The following is a 26,532-nucleotide window of genomic DNA, read 5'->3' as shown; positions in this document are numbered from 1 at the left end:
CAAGGGGGAGGGACTTGGACGGCGTATATGATTTTGGACAAATGAGATGTGAAATCATTTGGAGACGACGGCGGTGGAGATGTAGCAATCCGGGCGGGCAGCCCCAACTCCCCTGTTTGCTGCGGGGAGGACAGGGGCTGAGGATGTGGAGGACGGCGTGCGAGGAAAAAAAAGGAAAAAAAATTAAAAAAAACAAGAGGACCCGTTAGATTAAAAATGGACGGAGCCGGTGGGACGTCACGATGCGCCGTCGCCACAAAGCTGAGTACGCCGCTCATGAACGCGCTCATTTGGCTCCCAGCATGCCGCACGTCCGGAGGGACCAGTGGTTTCCAGGAGCTCATCTAAACCCAGAGCAACCAACCCCGCTGCACCCGCGGAGGAGAAAGTAAGAATCGTGTTTTGTATTTCAGGTGATTTTGTGGCAAACTGAGTCTGACTTTAAACAAAAAGCTGCAGGAGCGACGCAACACAGAGGGTTCAGTGTGGCGAGCTTAGGCGCGTTTAGTTCTAACACTGTATCATGTGTTTAACCCCATTGTGAATTAAATGGGGATTTGTAGGCCCAGTAGAGGATTCAGACTAAACCTATTCTGCGTGTTCTTCAACTGAGCCTTGTTCCGTTTCCAGACCAAGATGCATGAACGCTGCGCAGAAGCATCATCTGAGATAAGAGCTCGTGTGATGGCAGCAGCACAGACGTGTAGTTTCACTTGTGGCTGCCAACACTTTTGTTTGGCACCAGATACCACATCAACGGAGTCAGCCTACGGGAGTTTAGTAGCTTTTTTTCTGTCACAGGTTAATCCCATGTAATCTACCATCTCACAAAAAGACCGGTTGGATAGTTTTCAGTCAGGTTTATTGATGTTGATGTTGTGCGCCAAAATTGAGTGTTTGCATCTTTCTGTGAAACCTCCATCTCATTTCTCCCCCTCCGGCTATTGAGCTCGCACATCACTCAAAGATGACTCCCAGAAAACACTTAACACAATGGATTCTTTATAATTAATAGTGCCTTGGCAGCACATTAGTATTTGCTAAAGCCAAGGAAGCAGCGTTAATCTTTGATGAGGAGCTGACCCCGGATCAGCCATATGTTCTACTGTTATTGTCCCAAGTATTACATAAGTTCACGCTGCACCATTTTATCGAGTGATGGAGAGACCTTAATATACACCTCTTCTACTTCCACGAAGGACCATCACAGTCAGTTTCGTGTATTTCAATTATAATGTTGGTTTTGAGGCGAAACGCCGGCCTGTGTCGGAGTGGCCTCGGGGCGGTGCAGCCTTACATAGCACAGTGTGGTGTTCGGCCTTTTTGCTGTCAATAGATTACGCGCTGAAAAGGCTAAGCAGGAGGGGAAAGCATGTATAACAAAAAAACAAAAAAAACAAAAGCAAAGGTGATTGTTGTACATGAACTCGGCTTCCTGCAGTCTGGGATTATAGCTACAGTACGCTGCGTGGAGAGCTCTTACATAAGAGCTGCTTAATCTGTGTGAGAGGGAACCAGACCTCATTCTTACGCTCATAGTTTTTTTTTATTTATAATCTCATCATAATAATTACTTTACATTTGCAAGGATTATTTAACACTGAAAGTATTCATGCCATCTACACTAAACTATTGCAACAGGGACGCCGCCGAGAAGTTGTATTTGTCCACCTTTTCTTTAAGCGTTTGAAGATTTAAGGAGAAATTGTTTGCAATGGAAACACATTTTACACACGCAAGCCTCGACTTATTGTATTTCGCGTCACCACTGAGGCACCGTACTGCACATCTCACTGGACACAGGCCAGATGACGCATAATTAGTGGAGTCCTCTCACAGTGTGAAGGTAACCGGGACTATAACATGTGCTCTGAACGTGACTCCGCACTCAGACTGGACAGGTGAATCCATCCAGGTAGGTGAAGCAGCTGGCATGGTGCTGTGGTCTTCAATGAGACCTACGTGAGTCTTGCAGCAGCATCTCTGGTGCAGAGTCAGTGAAGCTGCAGGTGCAAACTGGGCTAGTTTTGGGGCTGTCGGTAACTTGGAAGGCAGCTTCCCACGCAGGGGGGGTTTCCAGGGATTTTCCAGCGAAAGGATGAGATTGTCGTGGATGAAATTAGTCCGCGTGTCACACTACTTATATACTTATAAACATATTTCTGTCTTCATTGATATTTTAAGTAATTTTATTCGCATCCTGAAGTAACTGTTTTCTTTTCCCTTTCAGATCAACACTTGGAAGCATAGAAGATGAAGATCAAGTCTACCTCCAACTTCCAGGTGAATATGAACGATTCTAACACGACGACTCTGCATTAACTGCATCTTGATCAAACCTCAGATTATTGCGTTTAAACAGAGTTAGAAAACATAAAGGCAACCATGTCTTCTTTTCACACTCACTAACACTGAAAATAAAATAAAAAATGATAAAAAATAGATAAAAATCTGTCACGGCAGCATCACGCAGAATGGATCTAAAAAATATTCCTGGAATATTATTATAGTTATATAATATATAGTTATAAAACCTGTAAAAAAATCTTTCTTGTAATCGGTCAAAAATGTTTTACTATTTATGTCCAGTCAATCTACTAAATGAGAACATGTTGCAGTGTGTTGCTGCCAAGTTGCCTTGAGCACAATATGTAATGCGTAATGTGTAATTTCCCTGAAGGGACTTGAGGGTCAGTGATAACTACACTCAGCTTGGACGCAAATGTCTTTATGTTGCCTGTATTTTTAATCTATGCATTGTCTTAACCCAGGACATACATCCGATATCCAGATTAAAAGGCGAAAAAATTATTTTTTTTAATTTAAAATCGACTCAAGCACTTAATGTAGCCTGCAGTTGCTTTAAGTGTTTAAAGCCTTAAATTAACGCGACATACACAAATAATACAAATGTAAAATATATATATAAACTGTTTAGATAATATCAATAAAATTAAATTAAAATTTACTCAATGTACACTTCATCATCACGTTAGACGAGCTCATGCGTTTTGTCCTTTGTGGGAGCTGCAGACAATCTGCTCAGATTTCATTCAACTGAATGATGAATAATATATAGATTTTTTTTTTCCCAATTGAAACACAAATAAACTATAGTTAACCTAGCATTCAGTTAATTTAACACAAGAGTACTAGGCTACCTCTAAGCAGCAACATCGGGAATACCATCAGATCCAGAGACGAGAGAAAAGAAGGAGCATCCATTTTAAACACACCAAAACGCGTTAAGCTTTAAAATAAATCCGGCTATGTGCCGATCAATGCAGCAATAAATAATGTAAAATTAGTTTAACTGTGTTAAAAACGTGCGTCACGGCGTTTAAACGCGGAGTGATCTCCTCTAATGGATGTTTCTGGCAGAAATCCAGAAAGCCCGTGTGTAACTCAGCCTCCTCTGATTTACGGGGAAGCTTTCAGGAACACAGCCGCATTACAAAATGTTAAACATGTTTAATGTGAGCATAACATCTCTTTATATACATATTTTCTATGCATACATTAAAAAAAAAAAAAAATCAGAAAAAAAAGTTTGCAGCAAATATCCTGCAGCAGCTGCTTTGTGTGAGTGTGAGGATGTGAGGATGGCCTATTTTCACCGGGTTGTAAGAAAGAGCGTCTTCTAGATAATGGCATGCTGGTGTGTGTGTGTGTGTGTGTGTGTGTGTGTGTGTTAATTAGCCATCACACCTCGCTGCTAACGCATTAATTGAAAGCCAACGATGACGTCACTCCCTCGCTAAAAGCCAATTAAAAAAACAACAGTTTTTTAAATTTTATTTAAAAAAACAGGAAGTGCTGTTTTTTTTCGGTTGAATGGTGTTTCATTTAAAGAAACACACCGTGGTATTTAGCGAATTATCTGCTATTAATATCTTAGTATTTTCTCACAATTATGTGTGAACATAAAAAATAATATTACACTACAAACACAACATCATTTTCTAATAGGAAAACTAACAGAAGTTTAAAGTTAAAGCCTTCTAATGTGAACCAAATTAATCCAGATAAATGCTAGTGTGGTCTAAGATTTGTTTTCCAGTCTTATACTTAAAATAATTTCTTCTTCTTGTAAAGTTTCACATTTCCTGACAAAGATATTATTATTTTTCCCCCATCACATTAGCTGCAACACTATAGATATTTCTTCTTGCTAAACAATATGAGAAAGTTTATAATATCTGAATAAAGTCCAGGACAAAACTGAGACAATGTTTTTTTTTATTTTTTTTATTTTAAAACCATGAAATAAAACCCAAGAGCATTGTTTAAGGATTTATTTGTCTACCCTATTCAGTTACATTAATCCCAGTTAGGACTTCTTTATCTTCATACAGCTTTGCATTGTAATCGTTTCTTTGCTGCTGTCAAATGAATGCATTTGTTAAATTTTCTGGGGATTTTTCTTTTGCACCCTTTTTCCCGTGTAATATTTCCTTTACAGGAGTGTTTTGTGTGAACGATTCCCCTCGGTGCTATTTTATATCTGGCCTCTGACGCCCTCATAAAGATTTTTATTGTGGTTGTCTTTAGTTGACTCGGCTGTAACGCTTTGTTCTGAATTCCTATAAGAACCCGTTCACATTTCAGTCGTATAAAAAACACTTAATAGCTTGGAAAATGTGTTTTCCCTGCAGTATCCCCTGCGAGTCTTTAGTCATGCTTGCGTTTCATATCATTTCACTGAGGTGTTTTTAACACCGTATGATCAATCATCTGTATTAACACTCCAGATATATGACTATTATTATTATTATTACTTCCACCTCTGTGCAAAACAGTAGGCAGAGTAAATTAGCTTCGTCCTGATGAATTAGCCCTTTACACATTCTCCCTTGTCACTGTTTGTCCTTACAGGTGTATCAGAGGTTGTGTGTGTGTGTGTGTCTGTGTGTCGCTGGTCGAAAGCTGCGCTCGCAGGCCTGAGGGGTTGTCTGTTATCTTTGGTTATCTAGCTGTATGAGTGACGTACATTCTTCATAAAGCTAGATAACCGAAAGTAACAAGAATCCCATTACACGCCTGCGTGGGAAAACAACATAAAGCACATACAGAAGAGGAGGAGGAGGAGGAGGTGGTGGAGGAGGAGGTGGCTGATGGATGCTGCTAAGCAATGAGTGAAGGTATGACGCTGTGTTACATAAGGGGTCATTTTAACTAGAGGGGAGGGGTTGTTGTGTCTCATGGAGGATCTGGAGTGTACTAAAGCAAAAAGATAGTAATCAGAACTATATATAAATTGGTTAGATATTTAAAATAGAATACATCTGCACAGATGTTCTGCCGAGGAGGGGTTCATCTTCTGTTGCTTTATCGAGACCATGGCAAGCAAGTGTGTTTGAATATCTCTTGAAGTTGGCTCAGCAGACCCACGTCCAAGTCCAACCTTGTCTTTCTCAAATCTTAAGCGAGAAATGTAGCGAGATCGAGATTCACGCCATGTCCTTTTGAAAGCGATACTGACAACTACGACAAAAACAACTTAGAAGAATGTAAATTAAATTGTAATTAAAAACAGTGCAGCAAATGAAGATGGATTTTTTTTTTTTTAGGAAAATTCACGCAATTTTGTCTGATAACAACTGACGTTTCTAATTAGAGAAGAGTCATTTTAATTTTAACCTGCCAGAATAATCAGATAATTCAGATAATATGTGTGAACTGCATGAAAAAGGACAGAGAAGTTAAAGTGGCAAAGTGTGTATAATATATTTTATATATATTAGCCTCTATGTCGTCCACGCAGTTTACAGGAACTACAGGTCTTCTATAGACGCACCTTCTCATTCAGGTCAATGAGGAGGCGCGTCCAAACTTTCGGACTCGGTTGGTTGAAACTGGCTGAGGTTTCCCCTAAGAAGTCTCCACGTATAAGTACATTAGCAGTGAGCACAAATCAAAACGAAGAAGGGAAATCTTACTCCATAAAATGCGGTTAATTCAAGAACAAGAGGACTGTGGGACTTCTAAAGAGACATAACGGTGAAACGATATCACCGCTCCCTGCTCTCAGAAAGAAAATAATAATCACATTTCTTCTCTTAAATGCACACATATTTAGGTGGGAATCTGTTCTTATAATTGGACAAATTTAGGTTTTAGTTTTCTTGCCTGAATCCTTTATGGAGAGAGTAATTTGTTGCAGTAGTAGTAGTAGTAGTGGTGGTGTCGTGGAGGCTGATGGAGCTCTGTACATTCAGACAGATCTGACCAACTGGGAGAGATTCATGCATCTTCCTCACGTAATGGCCACTCCATATTCTTTACAAGTCTTTTTTTATTATTATTATTTTTAACGTGAACACGATAATTAGTCTCCAGCTGAGAGATCCAGTCTCATCAGTTTTTTTTCCTTCCCGTGGACTTTGGATGATACATTTCATAAAGGCCGATAATGTGACTGCGGCTCTTCTGGGGGTTTTAGCGAGCACGTGCTACAGAGGCAGAGGCGGTGAGAGAGGTGAAACAAAACAAAGACCACCGCGAGAGGCAATTAGCGACACTTTGCCATCATTTGGAGCATCTCCACTCCAGTCGATGCTCTTCTGCAGTTGATTTTTCTGCTTTTCCACCTAAAGAACTAAATAGTCAAAAGTAAGGTAACAGAAAGAGCCCATCATTAGCCGATTATTTATATGATCCTGGATCTATCATCAAGACTGCAAAAAAAACTGTCTTCAGTGGATTTACTGAATACGTCCATGGTCGTCTTTGTTGAATCCCATTCATCAGCATCCGTGGAGCTGCAGATAGCTGCGTTTTAATTGAGATTTATCTTTTTTTAAAGCGCATCTCCGTCCTAATAAGTCAGGCTAAAGTCTATTTACTGATGACCACCTCAGAGTGCCACTCCACTTTCTCCACTTCCCAACAAGCTTCTTCTTTCTTTCCTTTGCTCTCCCCCCCACCTCCCCTCATTCATTTAATTTTATTCTTTCTGTTTTTTCCCAGCTTGGATTCTCAGATGGTTGGTTCTGATTTGTATACATTTGCATAATGAATGTCATTTGCATGCTCAGGGGCAGGCCATACCATGAGAACGGCTGTGTTGGTTGTGTGTGTGCTGTGTGTGTGTGTGTGTGTTCATGCATGGGCACATGTGTGTGGTGTATATTAAGCACATGTAAATTACACGTTTTTTTTCTTCTTTTTAAACAAACAGACCAACACTGGCTGTTGTGTTTTGCGCCCACACTGTACAAACACTCATGTGAGTGTCGGTCTTTGTGTCCATGTGTGGGAGAATTCCTCCTCCATGTGTGGTGCATGTAGGGCAGCAATCTGACGATCATGCCTCGTCCTCCCTCCCCGCTTCTGTAACCGTTCAGTAATGCACCGACTAGAAGAATGAAAATAAGAGACTCCCTCCTCAATCCCATAATCCTCCTCTTCTCCGACCCCTCCCTTGCCAGTTTGTCCTCCTCTCCCATACAGCAAGTCACAGTCCTGCCACCATCTTAGGTGTTAAGACTGGCACAAAATGGCAGCTGAACGGGGGGGAAACGTGGACAGCCAGCGCTGCACCTTCCCCCCACTTTGTGTTGGCCCCGATCCTTTCCGCGCCATTGGTTGCCTCAAGACAGTGTTAATTACTGCCAGTGTGTTAATTGTAGAGATCGCCCCAAGAGACGCGCAGGACGGGATGAGATAGGAGGGAAGCGAGGAGCCAGTGGCTTTTAAGTGTCGACAAGCTGGCATTTTTGAGGGCAGCTGTGGTCCCCGCGTCGCTTTTTTCGCAAAGCGCCCGTCGTCACGCTGCAGACGCCGAGGGTCGACCATTTTGCGGAGACGCTCGGAAAACTCTTCCGCCTGCCTCGCCACTGCAGCATTAATTAGATTATTCCAGTGTTTTTGATTACAAAGAGTTATAATTTGCACTGCTGGCTGATTTTTTCTTTAATTTTTTAATTTTTTTTTGGCATGTGGGAGCATCCACATGTTTTTTTTTATGCCACACGCACGTGCAGACGGCTTCGTTTGATGATGTGGAAAAAAAAAAAAGAAAGAAAAAATCCCCACCTACGCGCTGCCTCACATCCACAAAGAGCCGTAATTAGCAACACGGCGTTCTTCATAAATCTCGACTTGTTATAACTCTTACATTTTCTCACGTGTCACACACGCTTCCTCGTCGGTGAGCAGATGAAAACGTGTTCCCGTCTGGGTTATTTTGGCACAACAGCATCATTGAACCAATTTCAAATGGGAATTACACCAACCTAAAACATCATGTTACAGTTTGTTGAGACCAACGTGTCGTGTTTTCTGCTCAGGGGTTAAGAGGTTAAGGTTAGGGCTTGTCTAGATATTGGGTTGTGACACGCCGTTACTATTAGAGGTTAATTCAGCCCTTCTGTTGTGCTGCTATGAAAGCAAGACAAAGAAGATTACTCTTTTTTTTTTTTTTTTTTTTACACAGTCACAGTGATTCTTCTAGGAGCATGCAAACTTTGAGATTTACTTCCTTAATAATCCTTAAATAGCCCATAAGTACATCATCGCTCCTCGTTAATTTGTCGCTGTTGAATGAACCCATTTGGTCTCCAGCGTATTAAGGCTTGTGGCCTATTTTTAAGCTTTGTGACCTTACAATCTTTCTGCTGGTTTAGGGCTATTAAAATAATCTGACATGGTATCAGTAACTTGCACTGATCCTCATCTTAATTAGAGGACCACGCAGTGTAATGAAAATTTTGTTGCCATTGAATGAAAAGCAATCGTGCAAATTTCCTTATTTGCAGATTTACAAGTGTTTGGTTTTTCACCTCTGACTGGACAGAGTGCGATGCCTCCTCCTCTTGTGCGTTTTCTTGCCACAGATGCCAAAACAATGACATACCCACCTATGCTTTGAAAAAAAACTATGGTGGGTGAATGAGTGAAGGAGGAAAAAACTCAGAGGAGGAAGGAGAGGAGGGGAGGGGAGGGGGGGCAGACAGACAAGGAGAGGGAGCTTGCGACAGTGAGATCTCAATAGTGAGAGGCCTTCTTTGTGTTTCTGTGTGAGGTTTATTTTGGGGGGCGCAGGGGGGGCGCTAAGAAAGGAGGGGAAGAGGAGAGGGTGGGGATCCTATCCTGGGCCCTCAGACAAGCGGCACATTGTCCTCCCCAATGTGTGGCGGCACTTGTGGCGTAACGCCATTATTTAGGCCAGTGGAGGGAACGGGGGTCTGGAGACCAGCTTAACCAAAACGCCAATTAGAGCCGTATCGTCCTGATTAATGGACGAGGGAGATTGGTAAACAATACCGGCCATTGTTAATGTAAACCCACCCCCCAGCTCCTTCCTCACACACAGAAACCCCTAACCCACTAGTTTCTTTCATACAGCAGACCCTCCATCCTAGTCGTGTGACACACACACACACATTATGTCCATCATGGCAGTGCCCAGAAGCCATTAGCAGGCTGTTAATGTTTTGTTTCGTTTTTTTATTATTACACTAATGTAAAGTTTGAATTGCAAAGTTATTATTATTATTAGTATATTCCTAAATATTAAATTAGTTAAACTGTGAGACATCTTATGCTCAATGGAAATAAACTGTAATTTCTTTAACGAACACACTGAGCCCGACTTAAAATACAACATTTGAGTCATTTCGCGTTGGTGGCACATGAAGTGGTGGAGCCGAGGCGTCTTTCTTCCCCTCGTATGTTAATCACACGCACACCACGCGATGCTTGGCTCTGCATTTCAATACGTCCTACTTTATTGTTTTTTTTAAGCATATGCACTGAATAATTAGCCACCACATACTCCAATCAGGGGCATGCCAATGTGGGGTTGCCATGGCGACCCCATCAGCCAGCCAACTACCCCCCCCCACCCCCCCACACCAACCCAACCCTCCCCAACACCTACCCACTCTCCCTTGCCGTCTTCCCCCACAACCACCACCACCATCACCACCTCCTCCTCCTCCTCCTCCTCCTCCTCCTCCTCCTCCTGACTGGCTGCAAACAGGACAGAGAAAAATAAAGCGTGGGAAAAAAAACACTTTGGTGGCTCAAACAATGATGGTGGGACGATGAAGGGGGGAGAGAGGAGAGGAGAGGAGAGGAGAGGAGAGGAGAGGAGAGGAGAGGAGAGGAGAGGAGAGGAGAGGAGGTGTGATGTTAGTGATCGGGACTAGCAGCTTGTGTCTAGACTGATTGTTTTGGGGGTTGCAGGGCATATTTCACCTTGTCTGTCTGGAGCTGATTTTGTGTGTGTGTGTGTGTGTGTGTGTGTGTGTGTGTGTGTGTGTGTGTGTGTGTGTGTGTGTGTGCTCCTCGTGTTATCGGTGTGCCATCTATGGGCAGAGGCTGGCAGCTTACAGTAGAGCAGGACGACGCGACACAGCGAACAGTAAATTACAGCACGTCCGACTTTGCTTGGAAATAAACTCGGTTCACAAATGCAACATCTTTAGATTCCAAGTGTGAGATGAATGCGTTGATTAGAGAACACACAAATAACACACAATCCAAGCAATGAAATTTTAAATAACTCTTTGTTTATATACCGTAAGGAACACATAAAAAAAACTATACGTATATTAAGGTAAATTGATTTAAAACTAAAGAGTAACTGTATTAAATATAATGTTTGGGGTTTTTGATGAAGGCCTTATTTAAGGACAGGTTTTAATGTCTTCTCTATCTCTTCTTTTAAGGTTTCCGATCTTCCACCTAAAGCTGGGAGACTCATCACGCTCGGAGTCACACTGGACTACATCTTTTTATCGACCTGGAGCTCAAACACAGTGACAGCTTCTTCTCTCACTGAACGCTGTGACGCCGGACGCTTAAACCGTCAGACGCGGATACAGACGTCACCGTGGTGTCGTCCAGCCCAGCTGATCGCGTTCATCTGAGAGTGGACAGAACGCTTTGAACACTGAAGACGTTTGGCCGCTTTGAGGCTGAAGATCCGAGTGAACTACGTCCCTGCGGATTCTTTGTGTGTGTGTGTTGTACGTTGTGCTCTAGGGAGCTGCTCCGCACAGCTGTTCAGGAAACATCTGCACTAGATTTTAACGTAGGTCAGATTATTCACTACTCACACACACACAAAAATTCGATTTATGTCATTAGTAATATAATAGAATTTGAACTTAATAGAAATAGTGGGAAGTAGAACAAAATGCAAATATGTTTTTAGATATAGATTTATGTATTTTCTTACCTCTTTTTATTCACTTTTAAATATTTTTAGCTAGAAATTAAATTTGTCTCGTGTAAAACTGGATGTTTCAATCAAATGTTAGACAATCTGAGTGAATGATGAGTGACATTTAGATTTTTTTTGTTTCTTCTAGTGCAATATTTGAAGGGTTTTTTTGGTTCAGATGCATCAACCACAAGTTTGAAAGAATTATATTTTCAGACACTAACAGCAGTGAACAGTAGATATCGGTTTCATTTCTATCATGTTTCCGTAAAACCTTTGTTCCTCAAACTGGTTTTAAACGTTTAAATCATTTGGGGTGAGAACACTAATCAATGACGCAGCTCTTATATGGTGTTAAAAGGTTATTTCAGAGGCTTAATTACATTTGATTTTGAACACGCAATAGAAGTATAAGGAGAAAACTCTGTGGCCGTTTATTCACGATGGCTACGAAATATTTTGTCCAGTCGAAACTACCCAACGTTTACTTTTAATCTATGCAAAAGAAAATTGGTGGATTCTCACTATTTGAACAAGTGTTTGCACTCAAGTATTCTTGTTTAGTTTGCACATTAGCTGTAGTTAACGTAAGGGTTCAGGTTGTGTCCACAGACTGAGTGAAATGTGTTGAACTGTGATGTTGCACGATACGGGCACAGGTGCAATATGTGTGTGTGTGTGTGTGTGTGCGATGTTGGTGAAATGGTAGCCATAGAAACGGTTAATGTGTGTGTGTGGTGTTCAGTTGATTTAATCAATAATTTGCACTGTTTAGTCTCAGAGACTCGAATCTGCGTTTCTTCCACGTTTCATTTGTATCAAATCAGCTTCTCTGATAATTTGATAACAACTATGTGACTGGTTTGTGTGGTTTGTGTGAATGTGTGCGATGGATTTTAATACAGTTTAGAGGGAATGATGCGTTTGATCTTGATATTATGCACTATAAATGATGTCTCAGGATTCTTAAATGCTGAATTTGCACGGCAGATACTTGTACTATACTTTTTTACTATGCAACTGTTTTTATTGCGACTAATATAATCAATAAAAGTATCGATGTTTACAACGAGACAATGGCTGTCTGCGTGTGGATTTACTGTATCTACCACTGACTTCTATCATCTGTTTGTGTTTTAAAAGGTACATTAAGATCAGCATGACAAACACTGTCCAATCATGACAATATTAGGTTGAATCTGACAGAGCCACCTATGTAGCTGTGGTTATCTGAGGGTTCGTAACAGACACAAGTAAATAAGTAGAATATATGCAGAATATTTTAAATCGAAATGAAACACTTTCTGTCACTTGCAGCAGAAAATAGGTGATGGCAGGAATCCAAAGCCTATTCATAGGATTTAACCTAATCAAACAATTAAACAAGGTAATACACTAGACACTAATAGAAAGCATCAGCCTTGATACAGATGTGATTCTGCTTCTGGTATAAACAGATCAGAAAGAAAATGAATGGTGTCCCTGTTGCTTATTGAATTAAAATAGTTTTCAAACTGTTTCTAACAAGCGTCGCTGCCGATAATCTATTCCTAAAATATAAAGTCCCCTAAGCATTTGTGTTTATCAGCAGCTGTCTGCTGCACGGTTTCTCCCGCAGGTCTCGTCTCATTTGCTCCTGTAGCTCAGCTGCTAGTCACTCTCCGCTTTGTTCGGTGGAAGTGGTGAAGACAACCCACTCGCTCACTTTCATCACGGTCTTAACAGATCGGACTGTAAAAGACTGCACTTAATTAGACTCTTTGCATTTTTTATATTTATGCATAAAATATATCCACTGATCTGACTCTGTCAGTATATTATGTAAATTTTAAAAAGGAAATTCAGAAATATTCAAACAGAATCATTCCGCTTGTGAGTCATTTGTTGGATTTTAAACTGGCTCCACGTCCTGACCACGAATAGGGAGATTATTAAAAAGATAAAAAGGCTGGGTAATGTGTCCATACAAACAAACACAAAGCGAAACCACTGATGAATGTTTACGCGCGGTGCACAACTGCAGAAAATCTGAGTCACATCTGGGTGAAATGTAGTGTCAAGGACACTGTGGCACAGATGCTGTGAGAGACATGCAGGCCAGTGGATCCAGCTGCTGCTCTGGAAAGTTGGGCAGCATCTGGAAGTAAAGAGTTCCTCTGTAGTTCACAAACACTGGGGTTAAAGGTCGAGGAAACACGTGGGGTTTGGAGTTCACCAGTTAGCTCAAATTCAGCTCACAGCACAGCCACAGAACAGGAATGATGGAGAAATGCATCATTTGATAAAGTGTAGAAATGCATGAAGGAAGAAGTCTGACTGTCCAGTGTCTCCATCGGGCTGTAAGCAGTCAGTGAAGTCAGACATAGAGTTCAGCTAAAAAAATGAAAGGTGCTCATACGTTTTTATTATTGTAATTAATATTTTTAAAATCTCAATGTGAGTGTACGTACTGATTTCAGACTAACAGGTTCCATTCAGCTGCAACATCAGGACCAGAGCAGGTTATTGACCCTAAAAATAGCTAAAAAAAATCAACATAGATTTAGATTTTCTAGTCTAACTTTTGCTTTACCGAATTTCCTGAACGCGTTTTGTATCTCACTCTAGCTGACTGCTTGAATGTTCAAGTTCACATCAGTATAAACTAGCAAACTTAATAATTAAATATCACATTTTTCCACGTCTACGAATTGAAATCATGATCATTATATTAAAACACAGTAGAAGATTTTGATGCCTTCACAAGTTCCTGCAGACTGACCTTTTACATACACCTGCCTTTAGTAAGATACGATTCTATACCTTAATTAAAAGGTACATTTAAATTAAAAGGCACATAAAACACAGGGCGGTCGTCACATGGTGAAAATGTCAGCTCAATTATTCCCTCAGGAATACTGTATACCTCGGTCTCAAAGAGGAATCTCACTGTATCTGTGCCTATATACATAATCGAGGAAACGGCACGTATTTTGTTAAAACATCAGTTTTACGGAATAAAACTCCCTTCACTGAAATTGTAATTTGTCTCTTAAAACATGTTTTGCTTCTTTTGTTCTGTTAAACTGTTTACCTTGAAAGAGAGGGATGTTAAGCCAACTTACTTCACCCTGCCAGGTTAGATAAATAGATACAGCAACATTGCACCACCTCCTAATGTGAAAAACACACAGTGCTTAGAATCTGCTGTAGGACCAATTACACACCGAGCTGTGTCTGATAGAAACCTAATTACAGAAAGATCAAGATCAAGGCCACTTCTGGTTTGATTTATGTCAATTTTTTTAACAAGATAAAAATATACTCAACTGAGTTTGCAGAGGATTTTCTCATTTTAGACACTTTTGTGAGGTTATTTAAAGAGGCTGCTTTTGTTAAAAAAAAATTCCCACCATTAATTCAAGCATATGTGTGACTACAGTTGTGGGTAAACATGAGAATTAATAGTTCAGTAAAAGCTGCATCCTGAATGAATGAATGTGCCATATGACAGGTAGGCCCTCTGCTGCAGCCTGCGCCGCAGATCGCACTCCAGACGGCAGGAAAGTTACGGGAACTGTCTGATTATGATGGAATCAATAACAAAACAAAAGCTCGTGTCTGGGAGGAAAATCGTGGGAAGTGTCGCCGAGGGCCTGATTAGCATTCTGTATTGCGAGTCCCCACAGGCCGTCTCCCGGAGCCCCCGGACTCTGAAGTGAAGAATGGCTGCGAGGGAGGGGAGGAGGGGGGGGGGGCAGAGATGGAAGAGAGGTTGCAGAGGGCCAGACGGGGGATGCGGAAAGTCAGGGAAGACAGCTTCACAAAGACGGGCATGGTGCTGCGGCGGGGGAGGTGCTGGGGGAGGGGGAGGAGGAGGAGGAGGAGGAGGAGGAGGAGGGAGGGGGGGGCCTCGAGGCTGCCACCGTGAAATCAGGCGGTGTGAGGGGACTGGGTTCAAGTTCAACGGCAAATCCTCGTCTGCGCGCTGAGGTGATGAAGATGGAATGCCTCCCGAAGAATCCAGCCCCGACTTAAACCGAGCCTACATCCGATTTGAGTCGACTTAAGTTTGTTTAAATCTATCTGATCCGCATGCGAAAGCAGCCCGAGAGATTTAACAGTTTAATATCTAAATAAAGGTCCGTTGATTATAAAAAGACACCGTGCAAAAGAGGGACATCACGGACGAAGACGACGCGAAAGGGAAGGAAGTGAGAAGAAAAGTCAAAAATACTGAATTTGAATAAAAGATGTTTCGACTCTACTGTGCCTCTGTGACTCATAATGAAATGTAACCAGCTGAAGTCTGTTACAAAACACTATATAAACTATTTTGGACCATTTTTAAAGAGCATGACAAGAAGATGTGGCAAGAAAACAATAATTGCACAAAAACATTAAATTCACCTTGTAAAGCTTTTTGATACAAGTTGTTTTAAGAACATCAAGTGCCACATGATGCCAATGGTTTAATTTCAGGTCAGGAAACTTATATTACAGAATCTTCCTGCTTCTTGTTTCTCTATAAAAATAAAAAATTTCACCCTATTTGCGTTTTCCAAAGGTTTTTCGTCCTGCATGATGTGAGATAATGTTTTAATAGCACTCCTTTCTTGTTTGAATATTTGTTTAATCATAATACACTTTTTTCTTTAGGTAATTGTCTTTGGCTCAGTGTCTGCCCCAAAGTCAGTGGCACTAGCATCCAAAATATGATAACAAGCTGCAATGGGAATAATAATAATACTGGTTGTGAAGTGAATAAAGAGCTCATGTCCCAAAGCAAACCACTAAATAAATTGTGTGAACATGACTGTTAAAAGAAAAAAGGATCACATGCTTGTTCTTTTACACTTTTCTAAAAAAGCTGAGCAAAATTTTTCAAATCCATTTGAAGTTAAAAAAAAAAAAAAGTTATTTCCTTCGATCTGATTGGAAAAAGCTTAAATATTCATCACTATAGATTCCAGCATAGCCGTCAGACTTCTTCACATTGGAGCAACTATCACAAATACAGATGTAAATAAATAAAAATTACAATAAATGCCATTCATCAAGATTATGGAAAACAATAACCTTAAGACGTGGAATAAATCAAGGTCCTGGGCCAGTTTATGGTCAGAAATGAAGCGTGACATCAAGAGCTCTGACCTCGGGGCAGACGGACAATGGTCACTTCCTCTCTAATTCACATCTCTGCACACTTGAAGTGTTTGCATTTGTGTGTGTGTGTGTGTGTGTGTGTGTGTGTGTGTGTGTGTGTGTGCGTGTGCGAGGCCTGGGAGAGAAGGGAGGAGGTCACTCAGCGTGACCCTCGTTGATGGCCTTTTAAATCCACAAGTTGTTTGACCTTTGATCCCTTTGATTGTCGCTCTGCTTCCTCACAGGCCTCTGGGATTTTTCATTAAGACACCTGTGAAACCCTGCTGGTTAGTTTTCATGCTGACACGCCCGTCTGATTTAATACCCTTAACTCTGGGCAGCGAGCGGTGGACAAAGTAGTCGGATCCTCTACTTGGATGAAAACGCCAAAGCCACATTGAGCAAACGCACCAGTACAATTGAAATGCATATTTTTTAGGTATAGAATCTAACACATTTAAGGTTATTTAGACTGACAAGGTATTTAATTTAAACCACATGAGAAGTCCCTGCGGAAATGCAAAGAAATCACAGAAATCTGACAAAAAAGCCGAAAGCTGCTTGTTTGTCACAAGGAACAATTGTTGGAAACCACTGGATAAATAATTAAATGATAATTATAGGACTTGTAATGTAAAGTTTTCATCTTATAAGTACCTTACACGTAAGCTGACATATACATAAAGGAGTAAAATATTTAAAGAGAGATGCACGTTCTTCATATATGTACATACGTTACCATTTACCTGTGAAAAGGTTCCACGTGGAAATGAGTGGATGCAAGAGACGTGGCCAGAAATACAGCAAATTCACAGTGTCGACAGGTTTTCTGAGATTATTCTGCTTCTTGACTGGAGAGTTTAGTCGTTTTTTTTTTCTCAAAAATATGAAATGCTCGAAGCCGCCTCCCTGGTTAATTCCTAAACTACACGGAGGGAGGAAGGGAGGGTGGGGCGGTCAGGGCTGGATAAAGAGGTTGTTGACCTGCTGGTGTGCAGAGTTTAACCTCTAGGCCTCTTTTTTGATGAGGGCTCAGAGGTCGCGGCAGAGTCGGGAAAGGGGTCGAGGGGGAAGCCTTCCGCGGACGGTCGGACGGGAGGACGAAGTGTGTCGCCGGTCCCCAGCGGACCGTGGAAATCTACTGAAAAACGCGCACGCTCAGACGGATGCACCCACCGGATCTCAATGGCTAATGTCTTAAATGTATGCAGATACGCACGGACTGCTCTGGAAAAACGATACGGAGCGAATTTTTCTTCACTTTTGCCGCATTACCGCGCATTGTTAAAGATCGCGCATGGGAATGCTCAGTCGAACCCCTCCCCACAAATGAACATTGTCTGAAATTTCTCCCTGTGTAAAAAGTCATTCACTTGCTGGTTTCCCACAAAAACAATCGTGTGGGTCCAGCCGTTTAGTGAATAATCCCTCAACTCTCTCACTGACAGAAGGGCGGCAAGCTCAATGGGAAAACAATATCTCATAGATTACAAAAAAGATCCATCCAGACGAAGACACGGGCACAAAACATGGCTAGAAATCAGCCATGAGTATGTCATGGCACGCTGGAGGGTCTGACTACTTAATTAGACATATAAAAAGGCTGGGTCAGACGGAGCAGACAGGCAAAGAAAGGCGGGCGAGATGAGGCCCTTCAAATTGTCTGCGTCACACTGTGGGTGTGTGTGTGTGTGTGTGTGTCTGGGTAGCGCTGTGAGAAAGTGTGTGCCGTGCCGTTTGCATGTCTGAGTCTAGGCCGCGTAGGTCCGTGTCCGACTGTGTGCAGGAATGCATCCGTCTGGCACATCTGTGTAACTGTTTGTTTGTTTTGTTTTTTTAAATCTGAGTAAATGAATCAGAATCTTTCAGGTGGTTCTCTACAGTGGAACGGAGCAGAAATCCTCCCCATCGATCACCTGGAATATACTCAAAACCCCACAACTGTCGAGCATATACACGGACTATTTAAGGGCATAAATCATACGTAATAATAAAGCTACAAATGTGGTGTGAAATAATGAAAGCAGAAATGATCACAAAACGTACAGACGCACGCCGAGTTCTGTGCCACACGACGTGTTGATTAAGACGCATGACTGATTAACAGAACAGGAAAGAAAATACGAGACCAAATTCAATTTTTCATTGAGACGTTCCTCTAATCGTTTAGATTAAAGGCTTGAAAAAGTACGAGCGTTTTGGGAACATTTTCATCAGACATCTTATAATATTAGAAAAACTAACTACATTATAGTACATGCCTTACTGAAAGTTACACAGTCGGGAATACAGTAAGGTTCATATGGACTATTCTCATGGACATGGTAAACTCTCACAGGTTAAGTTTTAAGCCCCTAATCTGATCTTTTCATATTGAGTAGTAAGATAATCCTGATCTGAATTTAAATAAACAGAAAGTCTCCCCTGGAGATTCATAAAGGCTTGTTTGACTTGTATTCTGCAAAAAGTTTAGGTACAATAAACAGATAATTGAAAAGAACGTCAGGTGTTTAGTAGGAGACGAATCTTAACATGCAGGTACTCTGTTCTGGGCAGTAGATGCACTTTTGTGTATTCAAATTCCGATTTAATTTCAAAGACTTTGAAAAACTTTTGACTTTCAAAAACTAAAAGCTTCTGTTTTCTAACATACCCACACCTCTTGCTTTTCCATTACCCCTATAAAGTCGCGCAACCGAAATAATGCAATAAAAACACGTAATGGAAATACCTACATTTGGAAAACCTCTCAAACATCTTTTACATTCCCATGAGGTGTTGTTTTCCAGACGTATCGATATAAAAGTATCGCAAAAGTGCAATGTAAACACGTTTTTCGCATTTGAAATGACACAGGGGGTCATGTGACCAGTTCGTATGAAGTCCATCTTGCTTCCATTTAAGAGAAGATCTCACGAGACTAGACTTTATGAGAGTTACAGCTCATTCACAAAACACCTTTCAGTGGAAACACATAAAAAACGCAATTGTACTTTATCAAAATTTCAGTAATACCCCTTTTATTTATGGAAACTTGTCTAGTATCTGGTATCCTGAATCTTGTTAAGTTTAATTGTTTATGCAAAAAAATTCAAGGTGCATTTTCATCAATAAAGACACTGACACAAACTCAACTAAACCTGATACTCGGAGTAAAATCCCACGACTTTGAACTACAGATTAAAACAACATAAAGTTGAAAACACTTGATATTCAGATTTCAACCTTTGGCATATTGATTATGCTGCAGTTATTTGTAGTATAACATATATTTACCTGGTAAACAACAGGAGTGAATATGAATATGTAGCAAGCTAACTTGATTGTTTGTTCTTTCACTTCAGCAGAGCTCCCTCTGCAGGTCATCAAACATCACACGTGTTTTTCTCTGCCTCTCACATACACATCAAGTTTAAATTAAATAGCCTCCTGTTTGAATTATAGTCTATAATGTGCATGCGTGAGTGCGTAAGTGTGTTGGGAAAAGCCCGGCCTCTGGTATGTTTAAACTATGTTAAGTGCATAAGAGAAAGACAAAGAATGCGTCTCAATAAGTCAATAATGGTGAAAACAAGTCAGAACCACTTATAATAATCACTTATTCTTACTCACTTGGTGTGGCTTGTGAGCAGACACGTCCCAGTCAGTCTGGACTGGAGTCTGTGGGTGAGAACCGACTGGGAACCCTCCACCCCAGCTGCAGCTATTTGTTGTCTGTGAGACATAGAGGAGGAGGTCAGAGGGCAAATAAGTTCACAGGAACTCAGAGCTTTCACATGTTAATGCTTCAGAACAGCAGCAGCAGAAAAACAAAAAAAAAAAAAAAAATACACGGCAGTGATTATAACGTTGTCAGGATCTCGTGTTGGACTGACACGTCTTCGTAAAGTGACGGTTATGAATGAGTTTTGGTTAACAACCGTTTAAAATCAAATCAAAAATACGTTCTTCCAGGTGACAATAAAATACAGACATAAGTAAACATGAATGTGATATAGAAAATTAGAGGGAACAAGCTGCGTTCAAGATGTCCACTAAATGGAAACGGTTGGTTTGTATAAATCTAAAATACATCTTTTACTGCTTTATATGCAATGGAGGAAAAAAAAAGAGGATATTTTAATGGAAGAATACAGTGAGTTTTACTCTATTTATGATGTGAAGTCATGCACTGCTGTAGCATGTAATATATGATCATCTGTGAAGACGTCACTCAGGTCATGGTTCATCCAAAACAAATGCTTCAGGTTTCTTGAAGAAGTTTTATTCATTTAGCTTCTCCACTTCCAAACGACGTCAGAACATATGATTGTTTGTTGGTTCTGTGTTATCGACCTGAAGCTCACGACTAAGGCCTGTTGACGTCTGTCATGAACGTCTTCAAGAAACCTCAAGAAAATCTAGATTTCCTTTATTTCATCTCAAACAATCAAAATTAATTCTATAAAATGATAAGAAGTTTGCATTTTTGACTTTTACTTTCGGTTTTGCAGATTATACGTCTCTGATTAGTATTTAATTGTGCTATTTTAGAATATTTTTACAACTGCATGAGAGAAATTCTTTGTCTCGAGTTTCAATTTGAGAAGCAACAAGGATTTAAGATGCTGACCATGTAAAGGCAACGACCTCAGACTCGTCACAGACCTTGTAATTTAAACAAATACCCCAAAATACTACAAACAAAACATTGATGTATCATCTTAATTTTGCACAATTTAAAAAGCCTTCTGACCCGCCGTCGTCATCATCATCACTGGGGATAATTTAACACCGCCTCAACGCTGAAGTGGCCTCAGACACACTCGCACATGCACCTCAGGTGGGAAATCAACGGTCAGTGTAAAGGAATAGCTGAGAGGACGAGACGGTCTCACAGTAACATGCACGAGATGAGCATTAACAATCACCCTCAGCACTCTCTTTTTTTTTTTCCCCTTCTCACATCATTCAATCACATGATCTGAAACAGAGGCTGAATATTGAAAAGCAGCGATTCCCATGCAGTCATTTTGGTGGAGGTTCAACCTCAGTTCAGAGCGCCCCCAGCTGGAGCCCTGCAGCGGTGCAGCTACTGAGCAGAAACTCATTAGGTTTAAACTGAATATGACCCAAAAAAATAAAAAATAAAAATTTTAACACCGTCTTTTATACTGATTTCTAAATAAGCAAAAAACAACAAATTTGATTTCTGATTTCTCTTGCCAATAAAGTGCTCAAGTAACAAAGAGCTGTTTGCAAGAATTTAAGATTATTCTCATCAATAATGAATAGAAATGTAAAACTAGAAATGTGGTTTGTCACTCCAAAATAAACTATTAAGAAGTTAAGGAGATTAAAATCTGCCTTTTTCATTAATGAAATTCCACCTGTTCATCCAAAATGTATTTATGTGAACTACAAAGAACTGGTTACTGCTCATGTCCAACTGAGGTATTTTTAAGAGATTATGAACCAGTTACATTAACATAATTCTGATCCTCAACATGATCTAGGTGCTACAAATATTTTATTCGACCAGATGATCGCTTTAAAGGCAAAAAGAACTTTGTGTGAAAGATACGCCCACGTAAATTGTTCCCCGTGCAGGCAGCGCCCTCCGTATTGCACCTCCATGCGCTCAAATTATAACCCATTTGTCTCTGTGTTTTCACACGGCTGCCTGTCAATCAGTTCTCCCACCCCCAGCGCAAATTGGTGCAGTGTGAAAACAGCCACTCCCCGTGCCCTGTGGGTCTAATTGGCTCGGGTTTAAGGAGCCATTATATCAGTGGAGCTGATCTGAAAGCTGCTGACGGCGTGCAGCCCCACACTTTGATCACGCCGAGGCAACCGATCCAGCTGCATCCAGCTGCTGCTGCTGCAGCTTCAGCTTCAGCTTCAGCGCGCTCTCACAGAAACACATCTCACTCACGGCACCCGTGGAAGTGCAAGGCTGAAACTGATGATTAGATCTGAGAATGGGTTCAATCACTCTTGCTATTTGTTGTTAGCCGCCAATAGATTTAACTCTTTTGACTGACTGATTTTAAAAGTGTAATTTATCAGTGCTAGCGCCAGCCTTAATTTCCTGGGTGGTACTAGTTTATTCTAAAATAATTAAGATGCAGTAATAATTAAAAAAAAAAAAAAAAAAAAAAAAGGAAGCACAGCAATAAGATTTAGATTAAGATATAATGTGATAAATGCATCATAGGTAGCGTTACAAAGGTGGGAGAACACAAATAGGAAAAAAGAAAAGCTGACACAGACGAATGTATTGTTCCTTCTCCATTCGACATCCTGTTGGATAATAAGAGACATTTATTAAGATGAAATATTGCACAATTTCTACATATAATTTCACTTTGAGTTGTACATTTAAAGCAGAAAATTACTAATAATTATATTTTTGTTCCTTTTTTTATATATATAAGAGTGTCATAAATCTGAAAATTTAGGTAAAGCATGGCACAGAAAATAGTAAATTATTACAGTCAATTAATTATGGACGTGCTTTCATTCAAAAGACAAAGTAGCATAACACTCATTTTATTTTATTATAAAATGTGGAGGATTGCATCCTTGGAATTTGTAAATTTTCATGAATATTTTTAAAAATCCTATATTTGTATGTAACTTTATGAGGGGAAGGAAACTTCAAATCATTTTTAAGAGAAATCGATGCTTGAGGTTTTAAATTTTTTTATGTTTTTCATAGAAGACTGTATTATTGACAATGAAAGAAAAAACACACCAACCCCAATGATCAGAAGCATTTATGTTTTTTTTGTTATCTGTGGCCCCTTAAAATACTCTGGATGATCTCTTCCGCATAAGATGAGGCGCTGCAGCGAACATGTTCCTGCACATTGTAGCATTAAGAGGAAAAAAGGGGTAAACCCTCGGACCCCAACACAAAAACAACAAGAAAATTGGAATTCGCGAGCGAGGGGAAGCCACAAAGGTTGTTTGTATCCCAGTGAGTGGTGGCGGTGGGGGTGAAGGGTGGTGGGTAAAGCTCACTGCCGAGGTTCCCAGCCAACTTGGCACGCCTTTTCCACTTCTCCTCGCCCCTCGGTCCTTTCATTGTGCGGACGAACACAACCTTGTTAAGTCTTGAACCAGTTCGCTAATTATTACAAACACGTTTCGGCGTGAATCATCTTCCGTTTCCTCTGAAAATTTGGCAGCAGATTCATCGCGCGTCGATTCTCGGTGACGTGAACAATCTGGGGAAACGTCTACGAGAAAAGAGTCTGAGAATATTTTAGAAAATTCTCTTTGATCAGGACGATGGTAGAAGAAAGATGAGATCATTTGGGTTGTAAAGGTGGATCTTTTTTAATCTATTATCTTTGATTTATAGAGAATAGAGTGATATGGTGTTAAGAGCTGATTGGACAATGGACATAAATTAATTTTTCACTATAAAAATAAAACAAATTGCTCATTTAAGCTTCTCGAAATGTTACATTTTAAGCTTTTTGAAGACTTTTTTTCTACATTTAACTGACTAACGTTTTTTTTTAAATAAAGAGTATACAGATAAAAATACATTAAAGGTAATATTTAGTTCCTTTCCTTGAAACAATTGACATTTTATTGGCTAACAAATCTCCAAAATTAACTACTAAAGTGATGCCTAATGAAAAATACAGGTATAACAAGTACTGCTCAGTCCTTCATTTCCAACCTCACGCTGCTGACCCTGCAGTTCACAGGCAGCAGTCACTCCGGGCGTCAAGCACCTCACACTTGGAGTTTGAGGAGGTGGGTCCTCAATTAGCGAGCCACGCGTCCCGAGGAAGAAAGAGGAACTCCATAAGGAGTCCTTAAAGACCGGCCTCTGTTCACTCCGCTCCGACCCCGCGACCTCTGGGGTCACAGGCCACAATACACTCCCATCTGGAGCCGTGTTATCGGCTCTATGACAAAGAGCACGGACACCAAACCTCCTGCATTCAGGCCGAGCTGCGTGACGCCATTGAAGGCCTGAGAACCGAGGTCCCGCTCCAGCGGAGGCAACCTCTCTGAACGTGCACCTTGCTCCATGAATTCAGCCTCTGATCGGGTCTGATAATGTGGCTCTGTCAGGTTTAATGGAGCCTCATCACGGGGAAGGAGGGCTGCGCACGTACACGGCTCACCAGGGGAGCCGCCTGGGGCCACTATAAACCTGTGTGTTTGGTCAGCGAGCAGCACTAACGTGGAGCTGCCTCAAGCTGAATGCCTTGCTCAGTGGCAAAGCTGGGAAGGAGAAAGGCGTCCTGTTTGCCCTCACAGAAATCTGCTCCTATACAAGTTTAAAGACAAATGGAAATACAAAATATCACTGATGAAAATGACTTAACCAGAAGTTTTTGATCGGTTATAATCATGATCCTGAACAATTACTAAAAGATTTGATAATATTCTATTAACCGGCCTAATAAATTATAATGAATTATTACAGATTAAGTTGAGACTTTATTGATCCCTGTGGAGAACTTCTCTAGGCAATCAGCAGCAAAACCTTCCTCCAAAGAAACTTTAATCAATAGTTAAAAACCAATGAAATGAGCAATTATGCACAATGACAACTTTGATGCTTAAGATGATTTATACACCCTAATGCAAGATATTGCTTATAACAGAGAGCTGCTATATTTACTTTTAAATAATGTAAATTACTACTCCACTTCAGCACTTAACCTACAGATCATGACAGAGTTAAGATTAGATTGAATATTATTCTGCTGAATCACAAGCCCAAAAATATACCTTCATTGCAATGCCTGTTTGCAACGTAATTAAAATATTAAAATATCAGTCATGGCAGAAATCAAACCGAACTTGGCTGATGTTGAGTTAGAATTTCCACCTTTTTCGATGTGTGACCATGTAGTTAGAAATGAATGAAGAATTAAACATGGTTGATAAATAATCTTAAATGGTTTGATTGTATATTTAGTATAAGTGTGAACACAGTAGGTGTGATTAGACAGGTTATTAGTTATGAGACAGGAAGTTTTCTCATGCAGTTGCAAACATCCTCGCTCACTGTCATCACCTACACAAGCAACGTTTTTTTGTTTTTAAAAAAGGTGCTACAGAGAATAACACTAAGGGTAAATTACAGAAAAGTGTCATCACTTTCAGGAAAGACGGTGGAAAACAAGTGAAGCAGGCAGCAGTGAGGAGCTAAAGAAGGATTCAAACATTTTTATCCTAGAACATTTTCGTGTGTAATGTCTCTGTAAGGAAAATCCAATTTGTTTCATGCTCTCTGTTGTTAATAACAATAATAATAATAATTGTGAGTCGTGATCCCAAACACTTGACTGTTTCCTGACATTTTGCCATTAATTTCCCACAGGTTCAACAAATCACGACACAATGCTGCCACCTGGCGGCTGAATAACACTGACTGCTGCGCCATGGAAACGTCGCTTTATCTCTGCGTAACTTCAAACAAGTTTAATTAATTTGAAGGAGTTTGGTTTAGGGAGCTAAAACTAGACCCCAAAATATGAGAAATTCAGGCATAGACGAAAACGGGCCATTATCTAAGATGTCACACGTTGTGCTATTGGCTACTCTGATAAATATGCGTCGTATTTGAACCCACAAATTCACGTTAAAGCGGTAGTGTAAAGCTAGCTAGCTCCCCTTTTGCACTTTTGAAAGCACGTGCTCGTAATACCAAAATACACCTGCAGCTCTTTTGTCAATAAACATTAAGTGTGACTTGCTACTCACTTTCTGCATGGCTGCTACTTCCTTCAAAGTTCCCCCACTTTCCACCTGAGTAAGGTGAACCAACCTGACGCTCCACTTCCGGGTCATGTACGTGGAGGTGGACGAAGATGAGCCGTGAGGTAGGTCACCTGATCTTATTTGTGATTTGGTTGCTGCTCATTAGTTTGATGGTTGTTGGTGTGTTATATTTTGTGCTGTGTGATTAAATAAATCAACCAGAAAGACAGAAAGAAATTAAATCCATTAAATAGCTGAAAGCAACTTTCGTGTGAAATTCATGTAGAATATTTTATTTATTCATGTGTAATAGTGTACCATCATGTGCAAAAATTATTCAACTTCATGCACAATTGCACAACCTTTCAAAAGCATATGCAATTACACATACAAAGGCATGGGCAGCAAAGGCCAAAAAAAAAAAAAAAACAACTTGCCACATGATGGACACACAACCGAGGAAAAAATAAGCTGCTGCAAGAGAAACCAGAACCAAAGCACTAATATACCAGCTTCTG

The 26,532-nt window shown here is 40.5% G+C and overlaps 2 long non-coding RNA genes across 2 annotated transcripts; one reads left to right on the top strand and one right to left on the bottom strand.

The window, feature by feature from the left end:
- On the top strand, positions 1-12,247 carry LOC125020490. The gene is made up of 4 exons (XR_007114212.1): positions 1-388; positions 2,231-2,283; positions 4,876-5,141; positions 10,677-12,247. It is a non-coding gene; the product is annotated as an uncharacterized LOC125020490 (long non-coding RNA).
- LOC125020491 lies at positions 10,747-26,113 on the bottom strand. Its single transcript, XR_007114213.1, has 3 exons — positions 26,018-26,113; positions 19,910-20,011; positions 10,747-10,873 (listed from the first exon to the last, which is right to left on the bottom strand). It is a non-coding gene; the product is annotated as an uncharacterized LOC125020491 (long non-coding RNA).
- Between the last annotated feature and the right edge of the window lie 419 nt (positions 26,114-26,532).

This window comes from Mugil cephalus, chromosome 14 (assembly GCF_022458985.1).
Source record: "Mugil cephalus isolate CIBA_MC_2020 chromosome 14, CIBA_Mcephalus_1.1, whole genome shotgun sequence".
Classification (NCBI taxonomy): Eukaryota; Metazoa; Chordata; class Actinopteri; order Mugiliformes; family Mugilidae; genus Mugil; species Mugil cephalus.
Note: the sequence above shows the minus strand (reverse complement) of the source record. Positions and strands in the feature narration are given on the sequence as shown.